We start from the raw sequence: 6,569 nt of genomic DNA, 5'->3' as shown, positions 1-6,569 counted from the left end.
AGAGAATAGTGAGGAGGGTAGATTATAAGAGGGGAGAGTGTGGGGTGGGGGAAATCATGGCAGAGTGATTATGGAGGAATGTGAGATGGGAGTGAGGGGCAGTGTGAAGCAGAGGGTGAGAGCAGTGTGAGGTTGAGGGGAGACTGACTGGATTGGGAAGCTGTGATTGAGGGGACAGTGAGGGAGAGCTGAGAGAGTGTGAGGAATGAGCAGGAGGGGGCTGTGATATTGAGGGGGAAAGGGAAATCAGGAGGGAGTGAGGGAACATTGATAGCAATGGAGATTGGAGAGTGTGGGAAACCAGAGTGTAAAGGGGAGGTGGAGGGGAGAATGAGGTGGAGGGAAGAGGTTGTCAAAGTTTGGAAATGGAGGGAGGGTGGGGATAGGACTGAATGGTGAACAATTTAGAGGAATGATGGATGTGAAGAGTGTGGAGGTGAGTCAGGTGGAGGGTGGAGAATGCAGTGAGGCCATAGTCTAGGTGGAGGGTGGAGAATGCAGTGAGGCCATAGTCTGTCAGGCTAAAGGACAATTAATGGCAGATACAAACCAAGAGAAGAATGAGGTCAAGGAGTAAGTAACCAGGATGGGAAGCTAAGCTAGAGGGATCAGTGAAGGAGAGGGAAGAATGAATGGAGAGTGATCAGGAGGGCAGAGAGGGAGTGCAAGAGTAGGCAAAAGCAATGACTGCAGATGCTGGAAACCAGATTCTGGATTAGTGGTGCTGGAAGAGCACAGCAGTTCAGGCAGCATCCGAGGAGCAGTAAAATCGACATTTCGGGCAAAAGCCCTTCATCAGGTGAGTACACAGAGTAGGGTCAAGAGAGTAGAAGTGGGGAGTGAGCAGAAGGGAGACAGTGAGAGCAGGAGATAGTGGGGTGGGAGACCACGAGAGAGTGTTGCTTAGAGGTAGGGAGTGGTGATCCATGGCAAGGTGTTGGGGAGGGAGGGTGAGGAGAGTAGGGCCTGTATGGAGACAGAAGTGAGGGATAGGGACAAGGAATCTGAGGAGACAATGATGGGGTGAATAAAGAGATGGGTTGTGTGCAAGGTCATGAGATTGGAGGAGGTGAAAGGCAGGGGTTAAGGGAAATGGAGAGGGAAGTTGGCAGCGAGGGGGAGGGGGTTTGAAAATGAGGAAGATAACTCTGAGGAGGAGAATTGGGAGAGAGGAGGAGAGAGTGAAAATGAGATGTGTGTGGGAAGGCTGAGAATGTCGCGTGAGTGAGAGGGGCGACAATGTTGCTCCTTTAACATGGTTAGGTTGTCCCTGTGTTTTTTGTCCGGGGGTGGAGGGTCATAACCGCATATCTTCCCATGTGCCTGGTTTCTATGGGTTTTAGGGCTAATTTGGTTAGAGCTAACAGATAACAGACAGCTCAGATGCTGTCTGACCGGCTGTACTTTTGACCTTAACACACCATTCTGTTCCCTGCCGAACACCTCCTTCAGAAGCTTGCTGCAGTGCTCATTTTCTGCTTGCAAACACTGCAGCCCTCTGGAATTAGTATTCACTTCAATAACTTTAGGGTCTGAGTTCTCCCATGTCCAGTCTTGTTATCACATAGTCTGACATTACACACAACCTATTGCTGGCCATTAACAGTCTCTATTAACAGCTGTTCACCCTCATCCCCAGATCATTATCCACTCCTTTGCCTGTCTAACTGCTCTTCTCTCTCTTTGGGGTCTATCCCTAGTTATCCTTTACTCCTTACTCCCTCACCCCACCCAATCCTCTGCATTTAAACTGACATTTTCTGAGTTAGAATCTGTTCTGAGGAAGGGTCACTCAATCAGAAATGCTAACTCTGATTTCTCTCCACAGATGCTGCCAAACCTGCTGAGCTTTTGAAGCAACTTCTCTTTTTGTTTCTCAAACATTCCCACCTTCTCTTCCCTCCTGTAACAACAATCGGCTTCCCTTGTCCTTTCCTAACATCCCACCAGCATCCACATCTTGAGGATATTAGCCACATTTCCACCATGTCCAGTGAGATGCCACGACCAACATATATTCCCTTCCCCTCTCTTAACCACCTTCCACAGGGATCATTCCCTCAGGGACATCCTGTTGCAATCTTCCTTCATTCCCCCCCCCACACACACACACACACACACAGCCCCAAAGCACCTTTGCCTGCAATTGCCGAAGTTGTAACACCTGCCCATTTACTTCCTCTCTCCACAGTATCCAAGACTCCAAATGTACCCTCCTGGTGAAGCAGTACTTTACCTGCATTTCCCACAATCTAGTCTACTGTATTCACTGCTCACAATGTGGTCTCTGCTACCTTGGGGAAACAAAGCATTAACTGGATGACCACTTTGAAGAAGACCTACTTTTTGCTCACAAAAAAGTTGCCTGCCACTTTAACAGAGCATTCCTGATGAAGGGCTTATGCCTGAAAAGTCGATTCTCCTACTCCTCAGATGCTGTCTGACCGGCTGTACTTTTGCCCTTAACACACCATTCTGTTCCCTGCCGAATACCTCCATCAGAAGCTTGCTGCAATGCTTATTTTCTGCTCGCAAACACTGCAGCCCTCTGGAATTAGTATTCACTTCCATAACTTTAGGGTCTGAGTTCTCCCATGTCCAGCCTTGTTATCACATAGTCTGACATTACACACAACCTATTGCTGGCCATTAACAGTCTCTATTAACAGCTGTTCACCCTCATACCCAGATCATTATCCACTCCTTTGCCTGTCTAACTGCTCTTCTCTCTCTTTGGGGTCTATCCCCAGTTATCCTTTACTCCTTACTCCCTCACCCCACCCAATCCTCTGCATTTAAACTGACATTTTCTGAGTTAGAATCTGTTCTGAGGAAGGGTCACTCAATCAGAAATGCTAACTCTGATTTCTCTCCACAGATGCTGCCAAACCTGCTGAGCTTTTGAAGCAACTTCTCTTTTTGTTTCTCAAACATTCCCCATTTGATATGTGCCTGTCAACACTGGCTCTTTAAGGTCTACCCGTCTTCCTTATATTCTGGTAAAAACTGTTCCTCCAATGTCACTCCAGTCTCCTCTCGAAATCCTGTTTCCGTGCTCTATTCCTCTGATTAGACAGAACCCTTTGCTGCTCTGACACACAGAGCTGATGGCTCAAGACACTTATCCAAATGAACCCACAGAAAGAACAATGTTTCCATGGAGAGTCTGTCTGAATTTACAACTAATGATATGAAGATGTAACCTGGGGCCTTGGAGACCCTGCACAACTGGATTATCATCAGGCAAAATGAATACACATGTTTACCTGGGTGAATGGTGTGTGCCATTTCTCTCCAGACTATGTACTGCAAAGGGCCAGTGAACTGTGCGAGACACAGAGAGCTGTCAGCAGCTGAGAATTCGTTCCCCTCCTTACTAATCCTGTAAATATTAAACAGTTGACATTATAAATTCAGTTTTGTTCAAATATTAGAAATGATTTAAATAATCATGCTTTCAGTGTTGTTCATGTTTGAGTCAATGAGCTTGAACGTGAAATGTTCATCTTATTTTAAAACTGATCCAAAAATACTTAGATATTGCAAGGGCAAGGATTGGAAACCCCCACATCCAGAGAAAGGCCCATGCCCTGACAACAGATTAGTTACTGAGACATCACACACCATGCAGATGATAGACATTTCCTCCATCCCCTTACTGTATGATCAAGAGAGTTTGTGGAACAGAGACAAAAAAACTGAAATATCTGAAAGTCTTTTTATAAATATATGAAGGACAAAAGGGTAATGAGGGTGGGAGTAGTGCCTCTCAAAGATTAGCAAGGCAGCCTTTGCGTGGAGGTGCAAGAGATGGTGAGATACTAAACACCTATTTTGCACCAGTGTTTACTGTGAAGAAGGACATGAAAGATAAAGAAATAGATGGCGATATTTTATAAATGTCCATATTTCGGAGGAGGAGGTGCTGGATGTCTTGAAATAAATAAAAGTAGATAGATCCTCTGGACATAATCAGGTGTGCACTCAAACTCTATGGGAAGCTAGGGAAGTGATTGTTGGGTCCCTTGCTAAGATATTGCATCATTAACAGTCACAGGTGAGGTGCTGGAAGACTGGAGGTTGGCTAACATGGTGCCACTATTTAAGAAAAGTGGTAAGGAAAAGCCAGGGAACTATAGACTGGTGAGCTTGACATTGGTGGTGGGCAAGTTGTTGGAGTGAATCCTAAGGGACAGGATTTCGAAAACTGTGGAAAGGCAAGGACTGATTAGTGATTGTCAGCATGGCTTTGTGCATGGGAAATCATGTCTCCTGAACTTGACAGAGTTTTTTGAAGAAGTAACAAAGAGGATTGATGAGGGCGGAGCAGTAGACATGAGCTGTATGGACTTCAGTAAGGCATTCAACAAGGTTCCCCATGGGAGATTGGTTAACAAGGTTAGATCTCATGGAATACAGGGAGAACTAGCTAATTGGATACAGAATTGGCTCAAAGGTCGAAGACAGGATGTGGTGGTTATTTTTCAGACTGGAGGCCAGTGGTGTGCCACAAGGATCAGTGCTGGGTCCAGTATGTTTCTTCATTTATATGAATGATTTGGATGTGAACATTGGATGTATGGTTAGTAAGTTTGCAGATGACACCAAAACTGGAGGTGTAGTGGACAGTGAAGAAGGTTACGTCAAAGTACAACAGGATTTGGATAAGATCAGTGGACTGAGGAGTAACAGGTGGAGTTTAATTTAGATAAATTCAAGGTGCTGCATTTTGGAAAAGCAAATCAGAGCAGAACTTATACACTAAATGGAAAGTTCTTAGAGAGTGTTGCTGAACAAAGAGACCTTGGAGTGCAGATTTATAGTTCCTTGAAAATACAGTTGCAGGTAGATAGGATAGTGAAGAAGGTGTTGTGTATGATTTCTTTTATTGGACAGAGCATTGAGTATAGGAGTGGGGTGGTCATGTTGTGGCTGTACAGGACATTGTATCAGGTACTTTTGGAATTTTCATGCAATTCTGGTCTTGTTCCTAGTGGAAGTATGTTATGAAACTTGACAGGACTAGAAAAGTTTTATGAGGATCTTGCCAGGGTTGTAAGATTTGTGCTATAGGGAGAGGTTGAATTGGCTGGGGTTGTTTTCTCTAGAACATCGAAGGCTGAGGGATGACTGTGTAGAGGTTAATAAAAATCATGAGGGGCATGAATACGGTAAATAGACAAGGTCTTTTCCCTGGGGTGGGGAAATCCAGAAGTAGAGGGTTCAGGGTGAGAGGGGAAAGATATAAAAGGACATAAGGGGCATCATTTTCATGCAGAGGGTGGTGTGTGTATGGAATGAGCTGCCAGATGAAGTGGTGGAGGCTGGTAAAATTGCAACATTTAAAAGGCATATGAGTGGGTATATAAATAGGAAGGGTGCAGTGAGATATGGGCCAAGTGCTGGCAAATGGGACTAGACTAGGTTAGGATAACTGGTCGGCATGGACGAGTTGGCCCAAAGAGTCTTTCTGTGCCGTACGCCACTATAATTCTATGACTCTGTGATTCCCCATTTAAACTCTGACTGTCTCAGGCTGGTCAGGAGCCATGCAGGGACAGGGATGGCCATTCCCTGGAAACATGGGCCGTGTGTCTCTCTCAGGGTCAGGGGAAGGTCACAGTCACACAAACAGCCCAAATCAGGGCCGTGATCACTTCCAGCCTGAGAACCAGGCTGTACTATTTACAGACATCTTGTCATTGTTTACAATACTGTAGAACAGTTTTATCAAAGCTAATGCTGTTTCACACCTGTCATGAGCTTCTTGTTGTAAAAAACTCTTTGTGTGTGAGCATAACCGGAGTTCATGTCGCCCGATAAACAACCCTTTAAAGCAGTGACAATAGCCAGGAAATAAACACTAAATAACCTATCCCTGAGCAAACTGTGCAGAGTTTCAGTAAAGAGCATGTCCTACCTTCTCTTCCGACAAGCTTCCTCCTGAAAGAAATGAATCACAAACAGTGAGGATGGCAGTAACAGGTTTCAGGAGGAGACAGACAGGCTGCTGAAATGTGCAGACACAACACGGAAGTGTGAAGTGATACATTTTGGAAAGAAGATAGAGGAGAGGGTAAAATAAACTGGAACTGACCATCAGTCCCGTTCACAGACACAGTGACTCTCACACTCCCACTGTACCAGACAGACCCACACACCCTCCACATGGAACTGGATTATAATGGGAGCTCTAGGAGATCATTAAGCTTTGGGAACACAGATAATAATACAAAAACAAAATAACAACTGATTCTTGGGAGAATGTCTGTAATCCCCAGAATCTGCAGACGGTGTGGCAACAGTTACAGAAAACAGAGATTACTGGAAATTCTCAACAGGTTTGGAAGGATCTGTGGACAGACTTCAGAGTGAACGTTTCGGGAGCACTGAGCCTAATTCAGAGACAACAGCAGAATCGTCCAGACAGTCACAAGTTCAGTTAACTTTCTTTGCACTAAATTCAATATCATTTCTACAGTCAGCATTATGTCTGAAATGTAGCTGAAATAACATGCAATATCTTCCCTTACCTTCAGAAATATCAGCTCGTCTTTTTGATCCATCTG

The 6,569-nt window shown here is 45.0% G+C and overlaps 1 long non-coding RNA gene across 1 annotated transcript in view; it reads right to left on the bottom strand.

Moving 5' to 3' along the window:
• The window catches only part of LOC122541465, an 8,528-nt gene extending 1,959 nt beyond the window's left edge, over positions 1-6,569 (bottom strand). Inside the window, exons 1-3 of the long non-coding RNA XR_006309608.1 lie at positions 6,534-6,569; positions 5,921-5,943; positions 3,267-3,382 (exon numbers count right to left, since the gene is read on the bottom strand). This is a non-coding gene — a long non-coding RNA (uncharacterized LOC122541465). The remainder of the gene's footprint in view (positions 1-3,266; positions 3,383-5,920; positions 5,944-6,533) is intronic.

The sequence above is a fragment of the Chiloscyllium plagiosum genome, chromosome 37 (assembly GCF_004010195.1).
Source record: "Chiloscyllium plagiosum isolate BGI_BamShark_2017 chromosome 37, ASM401019v2, whole genome shotgun sequence".
NCBI lineage: Eukaryota > Metazoa > Chordata > Chondrichthyes > Orectolobiformes > Hemiscylliidae > Chiloscyllium > Chiloscyllium plagiosum.
The sequence above is the reverse complement of the archived record's forward strand: the minus strand, read 5'-3'. Positions and strand labels throughout refer to the sequence as shown.